The following is a 16634-nucleotide window of genomic DNA, read 5'->3' on the forward strand; positions in this document are numbered from 1 at the left end:
ATGACCCCTATGTGATTTATTTAGGTGATCAAGGATTTGTCATCCGGACGTAAGAAATTGGAAAGCATATTGCTGTAAGTAACCTTGGCACTGATCTTAAAGTTTTTAAATTACTGTTTATTCATCATTATGAAAATGTATTGCTTATGATATATTTTCCTCAAAATTAAGATCAAGTATATGATTGCATGTGATACATGAATTTGATTAAAGAGCATCCTTCATGAATATTTGATGATGTATGAGTTATGAAATTATGATTATGTTAGACTGCATGAAAAATGATATTTGAGGCATGTTTATACATTTTAAATTATATAATGCCATTTATCATTTTCAAACCTATTTATGATGATTATGATTTATGAAAGAAAAAGAATATGATTTATGAACTCTCAGATAGCTATGACCACCTCTAGAAATAGAGGCCAGTCGACACCCTGGAGCTAGCATCCAAAGAATAACAGGCCCTCTGCCAACGGGTTAAAGTTGGTAACGAATAACAGAATTAGTCGACTAAGATTAACAGGCCCTGTCACGGGATTATAGTGACCATAGCAGCACATCCGTCTGAGAGTATGTTTTATAAAGTATGGATAAATGGCAATATTTTTATATGACTTGCATTATCATGATTATAAATTTTATGGATAGAACATGCATTGCTTTATGACCTGATTTGTGTATATCATCTATAAAATGTTTTATTTTACATCAACTGTTGGCTTTTTAATCACTGCATTGGCATAATTGTACTTGATCCAATAAGATAGTACCTGGTTACTTACTGAGCTGTGTAGCTCATACCTTTTTATCTATTTTTTTCCTACAGATGATTAAGACCACTAGGAGCAGGGAGCTTGATGTTATTCAGGGTTGGGGTAATTGAAAATGTTATGTAATAATCAGATTTTAGAAGCTCTATACTGTTCCAACTTCATGAACAATGTTATGATATTAGTAAATGAAACTATCTATTTTTATTATGAAATTTTATGTGGCTTCGTGTTATTGTGTGCATAAGATAGCAATAGCACGGCCGTGTCATGATCCGGATTTGGGGCGTGACATTTAGTGGTATCAGAGCAATAGGTTTAATAAAGGGTAAAAAAAAAAAAGGAGTTTTAGTAAGGGAAATGGGTAGTTAAGTCCCGTTAAATTAAATTCGGCATATTCAAAATAAAGAAAATTAGTTAATTGAATTATGCTAATATTTTTTTTATATAGGTAAAAATGAGGAACAGAGAGAATGAAGTCTTGGCAAATATTGCAGCTCGGAGGAGAGGAGCAAGAGGGAGAGGAGTTGCCAGGCAGCCAGCCGAGCAAACTCCTAACCCAGCTGCCACCCAGGCCGATTTTGCAGGAGCAAGTCAGGTGATGACTCAGCTCCTTCAGATGCAACAGCAAATGCAGCAACAGATGCAGCAGCAGATGGAACAGCAGATACAGATGCAGCAGCAGGTGCAGCAGCAGATGCAGATGCAGATGCAGCAGCAGGTGCATGCCACTGTCCGACCTGCACAGTCCATTGAGTCCTACTATGAGCGATTCCGTAGGCTCAACCCACCTATGTTTGACAGTGGAGCTGACCCTCTGGTTGCTGAGACCTGGATTCGGGAGGTAGAGAAGATGTTCAAAGCCTTGCAATATCCCGAAGAAGTAAAGGTCAGATTGGCTATCCCTATGCTGAAGGGGAATGCAGAGTTCTGGTGGACGGCTATTGAAGCTGCACTCGAGGGTGAGGACGAACTACCGACATGGGAGGAATTCAAGAAGATGTTTTATGACCAGTATTTTCCTGAGTCAGTCAGAATATTTAAAGAAAATGAATTTTTATCTCTGAGGCAGACAGATGATATGACTGTGCTAGAATATGCCAACAAATTTACTAAGCTGGGTCGGTTCTGCCCTCAGATGATAGAGATTGAGAGAAGCAAGGCTAATAGATTTGAGCAAGGCTTGAGGGATGAAATTCGATCCCAGTTGTCAGTTCTGATTTTTACCAGCTACGGAGAGGCCCTGGAGAGAGCACTGAAGGTAGAAGCAGATATGAAGAAATCAGGGAAGGAAAGAGGTGAGCAGAAAAGGGCCGAGACATCAAGGAATCTAATGAACCGACCAAGAAACTTTGAAGGCCCTCCTAACAAGAAGAAGAAATTTAAGGCTTGTTATTACTGTGACAAAATGCATTCTGGTCCTTGCTTGAAGAGGATGGGAGCCTGTTTTATATGTGGGCAGCCAGGACACATAGCCAGAGATTGCCCGAACAAAAAGAAAGTTGAATCTGGACCTTCTAGACCAACTGATCAGATGCAGAGAGGAGCTGCACGGGTGTACGCACTGACACAACAGGATGCTAGTGCCAGTGACAGAGTTGTGGCAGGTATGATTCCCATCAACTCTGTTGATGCTTCAGTACTATTTGATTCTGGCGCTACACATTCCTTTATATCCTCCAAGTTCTCTGCATCCTTGCATCTTATGCCTGATAAGTTAGATGAGCCTTTACTTGTTGCTACCCCTCTCAAGAAGACAGTAGTGGTGGATTCTGTTCATAAAAACTGCATAATTCAGATAGAGGACAGAAAATTTTTGGCTGACTTAGTACTGTTAGACATGTATGATTTTGATGTCATCCTTGGTATGAATTGGCTGTCTGAATATCATGCTCACATTGATTGCTTTGGCAAGAGGGTAGTGTTTCAGATACCTGGTGAACAGGAAATCTTCTATCAGGGTGATGCACCCACTAAGAATCCCTCTTTGCACATTATCTCTGCAATGAGTGCAAGGAAGGCCCTCAGAAAGGGGTGTCAGGCCTACCTAGCTTGTGTGGTAGACACTACAAAAGAAACAAGGCTAGAGGATATCCCTGTTGTGAGAGAGTATCCAGAAGTATTCCCTGATGATCTACCTGGATTACCTCCTGATCGAGAGATTGATTTTCGAATCGATCTCTTACCCGGTGTTGGGCCTATCTCGAAGGCTCCTTATCGGATGGCCCCGGCAGAGCTGAGAGAGTTGAAGGTTCAGCTACAGGAACTTCTAGAGAAGAAATTCATCCGCCCGAGTGTTTCACCATGGGGAGCTCCTGTACTATTTGTCAAGAAGAAGGATGGAAGTATGCGGCTGTGTATTGATTACCGGGAGTTGAACAAGGTGACAGTAAAGAACAAATACCCTCTGCCCCGGATTGATGATTTATTTGATCAGCTACAAGGTACCCAAGTCTTCTCCAAGATAGATCTGCGATCTGGGTATCATCAATTGAAAATCCTAGCAGATGATGTGCCGAAGACTGCATTTCGAACCAGGTATGGGCACTATGAATTTTTAGTTATGCCATTTGGACTAACCAATGCGCCAGCTGCTTTTATGGATCTGATGAACAGGATTTTTAAGCAGTATTTGGATCAGTTTGTTATTGTTTTCATTGATGATATACTGATCTATTCTAAGAGCAAAGAAGAACATGAAGATCACTTGAGAGTGGTATTACAGATTCTTCAGAAGAATAGATTATATGCCAAACTGAGCAAATGTGATTTCTGGCTGGATAGTATTGCATTTCTTGGTCATGTAATCTCTAAAGAAGGGGTGTCAGTGGACCCAAAGAAAATAGAAGCAGTGGTGGATTGGCCTCGTCCTACAAATGTCACTGAAATCAGAAGCTTCTTGGGTTTGGCTGGTTATTATAGAAGATTTGTGGAAGGATTCTCTCGAATCGCTACTCCTTTGACCCGTCTGACCCAGAAACGAGCAAAGTTTGTATGGAGTGAAGATTGTGAGCAAAGTTTTCAAGAGCTAAAGCAAAGGCTGGTATCTGCTCCTATTCTTACTTTCCCAACCAGTACTGGGGGTTTCATCATTTATAGTGATGCCTCTAAGAAAGGATTAGGCTGTGTACTAATGCAGAATGATAAAGTAGTAGCCTATGCCTCTAGACAGCTGAAGCCATATGAGCAGAACTATCCGACACATGATTTGGAGTTGGCAGCGGTGGTTTTTGCTTTGAAAATTTGGCGACATTATCTATATGGTGAGCCTTGTGAGGTTTTTACTGATCACAAAAGCCTAAAGTATATATTTACTCAGAAGGAATTAAACATGAGGCAAAGAAGATGGCTTGAGCTACTAAAAGATTATGATCTAAGCATCAAATATCATCCGGGAAAGGCTAATGTTGTGGCAGATGCTCTCAGTAGGAAGTCAGCAGTGGGATCCATATCTTTGCTTACCACTCAGAAGCAGATTTTGAAAGATTTTGATATGATGCAGATTGAGGTGATTACCAAGGGTGCTGGAAGTATGTTGGCTAGTTTGTTGGTGCAACCTACCTTGATAGAAAGAATAAAAGCTGCTCAATAGACAGATGCACGTTTATGTCAGCTAAGAAATGATATGGAGAGAGGGTTACGACCCGAACTCCGAATCCACCCGGATGGTACTCTGCGTTTTGGCAGTAGATTATGTGTACCCAGGGATGCTGATCTAAAAAGAGAGATTCTGGAGGAAGCTCATCAGTCTCGTTTCTCTATTCATCCCGGCGGCACTAAAATGTATAGAGATTTACGGGAACATTTCTGGTGGAACGGCATGAAGAGAGAGATAGCAGAATTTGTAGCTCGGTGCTTGGTATGTCAGCAGGTAAAGGCTGAGCATCAGAGACCGGCTGGTTTGTTAGAACCACTAGAGATTCCAGAGTGGAAATGGGAGCACATTACTATGGATTTTGTTAATGGGCTTCCGAGGACAGTAAGGAGGAATGATGCAGTATGGGTAATTGTTGATCGCCTCACGAAGTCAGCTCACTTTTTACCCTTTAGGGTTGGCACTTCACTTGACAGGCTGGCTCAGAGGTATATTGATGATATTGTGCGCTTACATGGGGTACCAGTAAGCATTATATCTGATCGGGACCCCCGCTTTGTATCTGGATTTTGGAGAAGCTTCCAGACTGCTGTGGGCACTGATCTGAGACTCAGCACTGCTTATCATCCTCAGACTGATGGTCAGTCAGAGAGGACGATCCAGACCCTGGAGGATATGCTGCGGACTAGTACTGTTGATCTGGGAGGTTGCTGGGATGATCATATATCACTAGTGGAGTTTGCCTACAATAATAGTTATCATTCTAGCATCCAGATGGCACCTTATGAAGCCTTGTATGGAAGAAAATGTCGGTCTCCTATACATTGGGATGATGTTGGAGAGAAGAAGTTGTTGGGCCCTGAATTAGTTCAGAGTGCTAGGGAGAAGATTCTACTGATCAGGAAAAGGCTCAAGGCAGCTCAAGATAGACAGAAAAGCTGGGCAGATAAGAAAAGAAGAGAAGTGAAATTTCAGGAGGGGGACTTTGTATTCTTAAAGGTTTCACCCTCGAAAGGTGTTACAAGATTTGGAAGACATAGTAAATTGAATCCTCGCTACATTGGACCCTTTGAGATTCTTTCCAGAGTAGGGGAGGTTGCTTACAAACTAGCTTTGCCACCAGAGTTATCCAGTGTGCATAATGTCTTTCACGTTTCTCTTATACGGAGATACATTCCTGATCCCAGCCATATAGTACAGCACGAGCCCCTGCAGATTGATAGAGACCTGATTTATAAAGAGTATCCTATACGCATCATTGATCATAAGGAGCAGGTCCTGAGGCGACGTATCATCCCCTATGTGAAAGTTCAGTGGAGCAACCATTCGGAGAGAGAGGCCACATGGGAACTTGAGGAGGATATGCGAGCAAGACATCCGCAACTCTTTGAGAATACAGGTATGTAAATTTCGAGGACGAAATTTTCATAAGGAGGGGAGAATGTGATAACCGCCCCACTCCCAAGAGAAACGGAGGGGGGGCATTACACCGTCGTGCAGGTGTTTGTAACGCCTGATGGTGGGCGGTTACAACCGCCCGCCTTTCCCAGCAATCGGAGGCTACAAGAAGCCTCGATCGGTGGGGAATTTCATCATCCTCTTCCCTCTTCTCCACCGTCTCTCTCTCACAAACCTTCACGGTTGGCAGTATCCGGTGTTAGACCCACGCCGTCGGAGCAGAGGGCTGCATCGCCGGAGTAGGAGACGAACGATCCCCTTCAGAGCAGGTAAAGCCCTTCTTCCTAATTTATTTTGTAGATCTAGTTAAAAAAAAAAGAGAGGAAGAGGGTAGCGGGCGCCGGCTGCGGTGGCCGCGAGCTGCGTTGGCCGCAAGCCGCGGCGGTCGCAAGGGGCGGCCGGTGCCGCTGACAGGCCGGGGAGCGCTGCCGGCTGCGGCTCGGTCCCTCCCCGAGCCAGATCTTCCATCCGCGAGAGAAAAAAAAAAAAAAAAAACATACCGGCGGTTGATCCGCAGCCGCAACCGCGGGCGCCGGCCTCGGCCGTGGGCCGCGGGTCGTCGGCCGTGGGATGTAGATCGCCGGCAGCGGGAGGCAGACGCGGCCGCGGGCCGCCGATGCGCCCCGAGCACGACCACGGGCACGGCCGCGGGCGCCGCAGGCCGGCCGCCGGGCGCCATCGGCCGCTGCCCGTTCCTCCCAAGCTCGCCCTCCTCCCTCCATGGGAGAAGAAATGGGAAGAAAGGGGGAAGGAGAAATCGGGAGAAGAGAAGAGGAGGAGAAGAAAAAGAAAGAAAAAAAAAAAATGGGAGAAGAAGCTTCGGGAAGGAAGAAGGAAGAAAAGAAAAAGAAGAAAAGAAGAAAAAGAAAAGAAAAAGAAAAGAAAAGGAAAGAAAAGAAAAAAAAAAGAGAGAGTCCCTTAACGGGTCCGACCTAACGGGTCTGATCCGAGTACGGGTCCGAACCTGTTAGGCCCAAATAAAAGAAAAGAAAAATGGGTTTAGCCAAATTTGACTAAAATCGAGCCCAGTCAGATTGGGCTAAGTCCGGACGAACCCAAACTATAAATTGGGTTAAATCCGAACCAAATTAAGCCCAATTGAGTTAGGTCTGAACCTAATTAAACTGAGTTAGTCTCAGCAGACCTAAATTGAATATGATCAAGCCCAATTCAAAACCAGTTTAACTAAATTGAGACCGAATTGACTTTGGGCTGACCCTGACTCAAGCCTAGATGAGCCACATTGACCCTAGACCAAAATTAAACCTAATTGGACTTGAAATTGAGCCCAATAACATAATCAGAAGACCAAATTGACCCGATAGGGCTAGACCCAATCAAGAACCGAGCCCAATTCTTTAATTAAAGACCCAATTGACTTACGTGAACCCAATCTGGTTCTAAATCGAGGCCAAGGGCTCTAAATTAGGTAAATTGGACTTGAGATCCAAGCAAGTAAATTCATGTTATGATAAATTAGAAAATTATGAAATAAATAGAGAATAATATGACCCCTATGTGATTTATTTAGGTGATCAAGGATTTGTCACCCGGACGTAAGAAATTGGAAAGCATATTGCTGTAAGTAACCTTGGCACTGATCTTAAAGTTTTTAAATTACTGTTTATTCATCATTATGAAAATGTATTGCTTATGATATATTTTCCTCAAAATTAGGATCAAGTATATGATTGCATGTGATACATGAATTTGATTAAAGAGCATCCTTCATGAATATTTGATGATGTATGAGTTATGAAATTATGATTATGTTAGACTACATGAAAAATGATATTTGAGGCATGTTTATACATTTTAAATTATATAATGCCATTTATCATTTTCAAACCTATTTATGATGATTATGATTTATGAAAGAAAAAGAATATGATTTATGAACTCTCAGATAGCTATGACCACCTCTAGAAATAGAGGCCAGTCGACACCCTGGAGCTAGCATCCAAAGAATAACAGGCCCTCTGCCAACGGGTTAAAGTTGGTAACGAATAACAGAATTAGTCGACTAAGATTAACAGGCCCTGTCACGGGATTATAGTGACCATAGCAGCACATCCGTCTGAGAGTATGTTTTATAAAGTATGGATAAATGGCAATATTTTTATATGACTTGCATTATCATGATTATAAACTTTTATGGATAGAACATGCATTGCTTTATGACCTGATTTGTGTATATCATCTATAAAATGTTTTATTTTACATCAACTGTTGGCTTTTTAATCACTGCATTGGCATAATTGTACTTGATCCAATAAGATAGTACCTGGTTACTTACTGAGCTGTGTAGCTCATACCTTTTTATCTATTTTTTTCCTACAGATGATTAAGACCACTAGGAGCAGGGAGCTTGATGTTATTCAGGGTTGGGGTAATTGAAAATGTTATGTAATAATCAGATTTTAAAAGCTCTATACTGTTCCAACTTCATGAACAATGTTATGATATTAGTAAATGAAACTATTTATTTTTATTATGAAATTTTATGTGGCTTCGTGTTATTGTGTGCATAAGATAGCAATAGCACGGCCGTGTCATGATCCGGATTTGGGGCGTGACAGGTTGAGCATGTGCTGCTTGCTTTGATTGTAATTCATTTGCTTTACCCTTCATTTTTGATGTATTAGTATAATCCTTTTATGTTTTTCCATGTTTGTGCAACAACTTTCCAGAAGCATTGAATAATATTGATTTTTTTTTATACTATGCAGTCTCTTCGAATGCTGGAACTTGAGAATGCAAAGATCTTGAGTGCTAAAGGGGAGCTTAGCGATGAGAATGCAGCTTCATACGAGAAGCTTAGGAAATCTTATGATCACTTATTTCGTTGTGTCTCCTCGTAAGATCGTTAGCCAAACTTTCTATCTTGATATTTTGCTTTGAACTTAAATGTCTCATAGTTCCTAGTCTAATGTCTTTTCTTGTTTTCATGAGTAGATTAATCTCTTTATTATATTGTAATGCAAACTCAGAAATCCTGCCTTTATCTTAATATGTCACTTTGAGTTACCATTATCTTTGTATATGCTATTATCTCTAGTATACATACTTCTTTTGGTTCAGTTCTCAATCTTTTAAGGAAAGAGTTCGGAGATGTACCAATTAAACGCGGAAACTTTCTTTCAAATTACATAATTTACAAAAGTCTTTAGTTAGAAGAGGTACCGACAACCAGTTGTGCTTCCACATGTGCATTGCATGTGCCAATGACAATTGCTATTTTATGTTGCAAGCTCTCAGCTTGATTTTATGTTCCAGCGTCACTCTTGTATGACTACACATGCTCGTCTTTAGTGAATACAAACCTTTTGCTTCATTTCTGTCTTGAAGAGACAGGAGAAGCATACTATGTAATAGGGGGACTATCCTTTTCAAGTTACATGTCTCAGTGGAGAAAAGTTTTCAATCAGAATGGACTCGTTACTTCATCTGTCAGTCATGTCTATATGAGCTCGAAGTCTTCATAAATGCACATCCTTAGGTTTGATTTTGTACTCCTCTCTGAGGGAGAGAAATAAGAGGTGTGTCAGCCTAAGTTAGCAGTTCATTTATCCAGTTTCATAAATAATAGAAAGTAATCTGTTAGCTAATGGGAAACCGTGGCCGTCAATTTTTCCTTTCATGTGCCTAACACATGCCAAACATTAGTTTATTGATGTTGCATGCTTTTTGCACCCCTCCCCCTTTTCTCTCTTCCTTCTATAAATTTTCTTTCTTTCTTTCTTTCGTTTTTTCTTCCTGCCTTTTATTTATTTCTCATTAGCTTCATTATTGTGCTTCCATCTACAATCTCATTCTTTTTTTCCCCTATTTTTCGGTATACAGTTTAGCTGAGGCCCTTGATATGCAACCTCCAGTAATGCCAGATGATGGGCACACGACTAGGTTAACCACAGGTGTGGATGTACCATCTTCCGCTTCTGGAAAGGAGTCTTCTGTGCTTGAACCTGTGTGGGATGATGAAGACACAAGGGCATTTTATGAATCCTTACCTGATCTGAGGTTGGTTAAAACTTTTACTAGTGTTGTTTATGCTATCGTTCAGAACTATTATATAGAATTTATACTCTCTGAATTTTCAGTTAAAGATACTGTTCTTATTTATCTATGTGAGAGATTTCTGTTATTTCTGTTTGTTTGTAGTTCATGTGATACAAATTGCTTATTTTGTAACCAGAGCTTTTGTTCCTGCTGTATTATTGGGAGAAGCAGAACCGAAGTCGAATGAGCAACATCCAAAGACACCAGAACGACAAAATGTAAGGATGAAATGGTTATCTTCTGGCATCTCTCCAATGAGTTTTAAAAGTTTATGAAAAGAATATATTGCCTTAAAATTTGCATTAATTTTTCTGAGAATGGTGTACTGTAATCAAATTTGTTAGGGAACTAATAATCTTAGAAGCTGAGTGCTCCTTATCATGTTACTGAAGTAGCAAGTATAGAGCCATCAGGAGCATGATAGTTTTACTATCAGAGATCTCATTTAGTATTTTTTGTGTTTGAAAATGCCTTAAAAATTTTATCCCAAAAAACCTTAAAATTCTGCTCAGGGTTATGGGTATTGTTACACTTAAAGGGTGATTTGCCCTAGCATCATTTTTCCATGGTTAGTTTGTCTGTTAAAATCCGAAAATGGTAAGATTGAACTGAAACGATGTCTTCCACTAATTGTTTAGTGTGACTGCTGAGCTTGGTTCCATATCTTAGTTGTAAAAAAATGAGAATTGATAGGGGAATGATAGTGACGTAAAAAGGAGTGGGGATGCATCCTTTGGCAAATGTCAGGTTCTTAAACCACCAAGGGAAAACTGTTGGAACATATATTTATTTGCACATGCATATATGTTCTTTTGAGATGTTCAGTTGCAGTTTTTCTAATGCTGTTGCGTGTGTTCGAAGGGATGGTGTGATATGCAAGGTTCCTATTGGTAGATCTTGAGGTATCTTGCATCACAACAGTATATGTTCTAGTTCATATTAAATCTCCCCTGACTACTGGTATCTTAAAGTTTTACATGTTCTCCATGTGGATTTTATAGTTTCAAAATTGAGCATTCAAGTTAGTTTAGCAGATTATTCTGGCTTGTCTCTTGTTCAGCTGTATTATTTTATGGATTAGGTATATCTAGGCTGGGTGTAATTTGTGGAATTGTACACTCCCCATCTTCAAAATGTTTTTTTTTGTTTTAAAAAAATTAAGGGGATCCCCGTCTTAAAATGTCAATTTAGGATCAATATCGGCTGAACCGATATTGGGCACCATACCAGTTGCCTGGTGGGACAAGTCGGTTTGGGCCCGTTCCGTGCCGTACGGTGCCCGTACCGACACAGTAGAGGAGGCGGGGGAGAGAGAAAAAGAGAGAGAGAAGGGGGAGAGAGGGAGGGAGGCTGGCGGAGGGCCGGCGGAGGCCGGCGAAGGGCCGTCGAAGGTCGGCGACCCGGGCAAGAGACGGAGGAAACTTTCGCTGCCAGAAAACAGGACGGGTCCCCTGTTTCGTTCGAAACTATGGTCCGACCCTTTTTTTATTTTGCAGTTTTTAAGTGAAAGCAAATCATTTCGACTTCACTTAAAAATTGTAAAATAAAAAAAGGGGTCGAAACAGGAGATCCGCCCTATTTTTCGTCTGTGGAGCCGCAAGGGCTGGAGGAGCATCCTTCGCATGGCGAGCCGGCCTCCGCCGGCTGGCTTCCACCTCTCCCTCTCCCTCTCCCTCCCCTGCTCGGTCTCTTTTTCTCTCTTTCTTTCTCCTTCTCCCCCTCCGGCAACGGATTTCGTTTCTGTTGCTGGAACCGTGTCGGTCAGCCGTCGGAACGACTCGAAACAGCCGAAACCGCCCTATTCAGGACTATTCCACTGACCCTGCTTAGGATCCTGAAATATGTAAAGTCTTTAGTTTCCTCAGATTTGATTTTTTTTCTTTATCTTGTTAAGTTTGAATTGATTAATATAATTTGCTAGAATTGCTACAAAAAGCTCCTTTTACATTTCATTTAGCTTTTATTTCAACAACTTCGGTGCCTTTCATTTGATAAGGAAAGAATGATTTCTCTGGCTTTCATAATTTTAATGGAGACCTTCCCCTAGATTTCTGAATTATATGATTTGTCATATGTAGGATTTGAGTTTTATGCTTTGTTGGTCAGATTTAAATGAGTGGCGAGTTTATTATTTTCTAAGCAAGGTCTGTTGTGCTAATATCGGGCATCGTACTAGTTGCTCGGTGGCACGAGTTGGTACGGGCCCACGCCATGCTGTACCGACACAGCAGAGGAGGCAGGAGAGAGAGTGAACATGTGTGAGAAAAGGGAGAGAGGAGCGCTGGCGGAGGCCGGCGCCCGGACAGGAGGCGGAGGCTGCGGCTAGGTCTCGGTTTCGTTCAAAATGGGGTCCGACCGCTAAAATTTTTGCAATTTTTAAGTGAAGCCGCAAATCATTTGCTGACTTCACTTAAATATCGTGAAATTACAAAAAAAATTAAGTGAAGTTGGCAATAGGTTTGCTGGCTTCAACTGAAATCTGCAAAAATAAAAGGGCCTCCCTCCGGGCGCCTGTTTCGAACGAAACAAGGGACCGGAGGTGGAGCCCCGCCTCCGCATCTCTTCGGCGTTTGCCTCCTCCCCACGGAGGCTCCCCGGCCTCCGCCGGCCAGCCTTGGACGACCTCTCTTCCTCCCTCTCCCTCTCCCTCCCTCCCCCATTCTCTCTCGTTTCCTTTTTTTTCTCCTTCTATCCCTCCGAAGACGGCGTTTCGGTTTGGTTGCTGGAACCGTCCCAGTCCGCCGTCGATACGGCTTGGTACGCTCCGAACTGGGCGGTTCGGGATGGTTCCGCCGACCATATTCTGGAGTTTCATCTCATGATTTTTGGAAGTCGATGAAACCATAAGGAGGCTCGTTGGCCATTTAAGCCTTCTGTCATTTTTAGGTTTTTTTTGAAGAATCAGTGTGATCTGGTCATTAGATGTATACCCTTTTGATCTAGTCATTGCATATACATTGCATATTTTTCGTTTCAACTCGTATGGAAGTTCATATTTTGAGTACAAATCATGTAATCGCATGACATATGTAATATGTATCGAGGGGCCATATGTAAAAGATGGCCGACGGAAATTACAATGTGTTGAACATACTGAATATAGAGATAAACAAGAAATAAGCAGCCAATAAATGTTCATGACATGTGTAAAACCTAGACATCCGAAGCGCTATGAACCACAATATCATATTTTGCCATTTCCATCCATCTTCTTTGGTCTCCTGTTCTGCTTTCCAACCCTTAAACCTAAATATCAGAACACTTATTAAGATGCTCGGTGGAATTTTCCAGCCCCGAAGGTACTATGCTTTATTTTTTTCAGTTAATGGCTGGTGCATTTAAAAATATCATTGTATAATTATTTTTAAAAATGCATGATAAAAAATTTCAGGTTTTGGAGGAGATTAGGCTTGGGTTAGAATTGAATGATTATGGAATGCAGCAGCAGCGCCTTGCTTACATGCGATTCTTAGGAGAGCTATACAACTATGAGCATATTGATTCATCTGTAATTTTTGAAACATTATACTTGATTATCATTTTCGGCCATGGAACACCAGAAGTAAGTAATGTGCCTTATTATTATTGATTATTGAAATTCTTATTTGTATTTCTTACCTCAAGTTTTCAATTTTTATATTAATGTTTGTAGAAATTGTTGCTGGCATGGTAGAAAACATTACATGAATGATTAAAGTTAAAGCCATATCTGGTTTTTGGGATTTGGCAAGGGTTGGTTATTTGACTAACAGTTCTATTGCATTATATACTTGGTTAATTTGCATACCAGAAGTTAAAAAAAAATATCAATTATTATATTCATCAAGGTTTTATATCTATTATGTTATGGGTTCTACAAATTGATAAGCTTGTTGACCTGCATTTGAGGGATTCATGTATACAGATGACTGATCTATGATGCTTTTGAAATTTGAAGCTTAAAGCTTCTTAGATTTTGGTGATGAATGACTTAAATGGACAAAAAGTTAAACAATTGTGGTCAAGCTTAAAATCTTCTGATTGCAAGTTCTAATTAGATCCTTGTTTCCAATGTTTTTGCATGACTTTATCCTAGTTGTTACATAATCATGAAATGTCTTTTAATTTTATAAAATCCTGGATAATGGATTTATAATAGAAATGCTTTCTTCTCATGCTACTTGTGTCCTAATCACTTTTCTCCCATTAATTACTGGCATTTTATTTTTGCTGTTTCTCTATTATTTTTTCCTTCTTGCCAAACCATGTAATACTATTTGAAACTGTTCTTACTTGGGGCATTTTTAAGTTAACTGTTTATGATCACGAAAACTGGAAGCTTTGCTCCAGTTAGTCACGATGTTAAAAATGCGATGTGAAATGGTCGCTAGGAGAGAACTGGTGTAACCAACTACCAAAGCTTGATGTTTCTACATAGCTTCTGGATTCAATGTAGATAAAGACACTTCCTTCTCATTTCATGTTTTTTCAGTTTCTTGTGAGCAGGCTTGGGCATTCCACAGGCTCAACAATCTAAAAATTTGTTACAATCAAGTTTAGTCAATCAAGACATAATTTAAAAAAATTATGGTCAAGACTTGAGGTTGTTCATAAAGAATTATAAAGTACAGATGAAAAACAGATAAAAGTAATGTCGTGTACCTTTTGTTGCTGATGTTGGTGAGGCATAAGCTTGTAGAGTCCCACATGGGAGTTCCAGTTCATTTAATGGAACTCTAAACCAATGGGATCATCATTATTTCAAATGAAGGAAACTGCTAATTCTCAGTCATCATATGTAAAGTGTGGAAATCTTTAACTTTGAGCACTATGTACTTTAAAATACATAACCTTTATGAAGATAATTAGTCCTATTGCAGTTTAGTAGAGGTCAGGAAACTTTAATTTTCTGCTAGTTATTAGTGATCAGATTGAATGGCCAGATCCACATGGCTGGCAGATTAAGGCGAAAGTAACTAAGACAGAATTTCAATATTATAGACAAGGAGGCTGAGATATACTGAATACCCACCTAATTACTCAAGGTCCGGAGCACTCTTCAGTTTAGCCATGATATATTGACAGAATATGGTTCTTGTGGAAATATATAACATGCGATTCTTTCAATAGTATACTGCTTGTGCATATCCGTATCTTGCATACTTTCCTCATAAAGCAATAAATTTTCTTTGGGGTACATAGGGACTATATTAACATATGTAAAAATCAGACATGAAGCTGCATGGAGATAGTGTGTTGCGATCAAACAACAGCTTTTCTAGTTATGTGAAAAAATAAAGGCAGTACAACAAAGAGAAGGAGAATAAGAAAGAGGGTAAGAGAACTAATGCTCTGAATGCACAAATTGCCAACTGTTGTTCCTTATCTTATTACTGTAACTTCTAGAAATCTCGGGGGTAAAGACAAAAACTGAGTCATTGTTTAGAAGTTAAGATATTGACAAAATCATAATTGGTAGATGCATATATTCGATACAAGAATGGCACAAGCATTGACTGCAATATGCCCGACACATCAAAAACATGATGTTGTTTTAACGCTTTCAGTTATTTGGTGTTGTGATTAGCATTTTAACTTTGCAATCTGAACTTGTCCTTGTTCATGAAATCAAGTGTTTCTTTTCTTTCATTTTTCTACTTCATGTAACATGATGGAAATATTCTTTGGCCAATTTTTCTTATTAGTGCATTTTTTTATTTTTCTTATTGTAAAGCAAGATGCACTGGATCCACCAGAAGACTACTTTCGGATCAGGATGATAATAACACTTCTTCAGACATGCGGTCACTATTTTGATTGAGGTTCTTCAAAGAGGAAACTTGATAGATTTTTGATATATTTTCAGAGATACGTCCTTAGCAAAGGTCCAATACCACTAGATATTGAGTTTGACATTCAGGTTAGTTAAAATTTACTTGTCAAGTAGTTATTTATTTTTCTATCATCCAATAGTGGTATTCCTATTTCCAGTAAGTTGCTTTGAGCCTCCTAGCATGTGAGGTTATTTTAGAATTGTCGATGCACTTGTCATACCTTATAGTTACAATTATTTTGTGTATGCAATGTGATGCAGCAAAGGGTACAACCAACAGGTACTATGACCAGCTAGACCATGCCAAGCGTTGGAGGAGTCAGATGAAAGTTTTCCAGTTTCATACTTGTCAGCTAGCTAAAGTCAAGAAACAAAATATGGAATTTTATAACCCTCTGCCTGTGCCACATATGCCAATCAAAAGGAAGAGGAAGTAAACTGGAGCAAAGAGGTTGCACTTTGAATATTAACATGCAAATAAAAGTAAACTGGATTGAAGAACCCTTTAACTTGGTGATGGAAATTCTTTTGAAAAATTGTATTAACATGCCAAAGGCTACCTCTTACAATGTATTATACACATATTTATAGGATATAATCCCCTAACACTAATTCGGGCATTAAACTCAATACGAAATCATACTTGAAATAGGACTCGACAATAAGGAAACATGCTGGAGTTATTCTTCTACAAATATGGAAATCTGGCTAAAATTTGATATTGTTCTTAATGAAAAATCTATAAGAAAATTTGATGAATCCACTGGCTCCTCCAACGCTGGTTATAGTACATGTTGGTTGTATCCTGTGCTGCATCACAATGTGCATAATTCTTATGCTTTGAAAAAGTCACATATCTCTTTTTAGCTTTGACTATGGAAATAAAGTTCTTTTTATAGTATTGCTGAATGAAACATAGAGATTCTGGCTGATT

The sequence above is a fragment of the Phoenix dactylifera genome, chromosome 4, assembly GCF_051530095.1.
Source record: "Phoenix dactylifera cultivar Ajwa chromosome 4, Ajwa_hap1_PhDact_Kaust_v1.1, whole genome shotgun sequence".
Classification (NCBI taxonomy): Eukaryota; Viridiplantae; Streptophyta; class Magnoliopsida; order Arecales; family Arecaceae; genus Phoenix; species Phoenix dactylifera.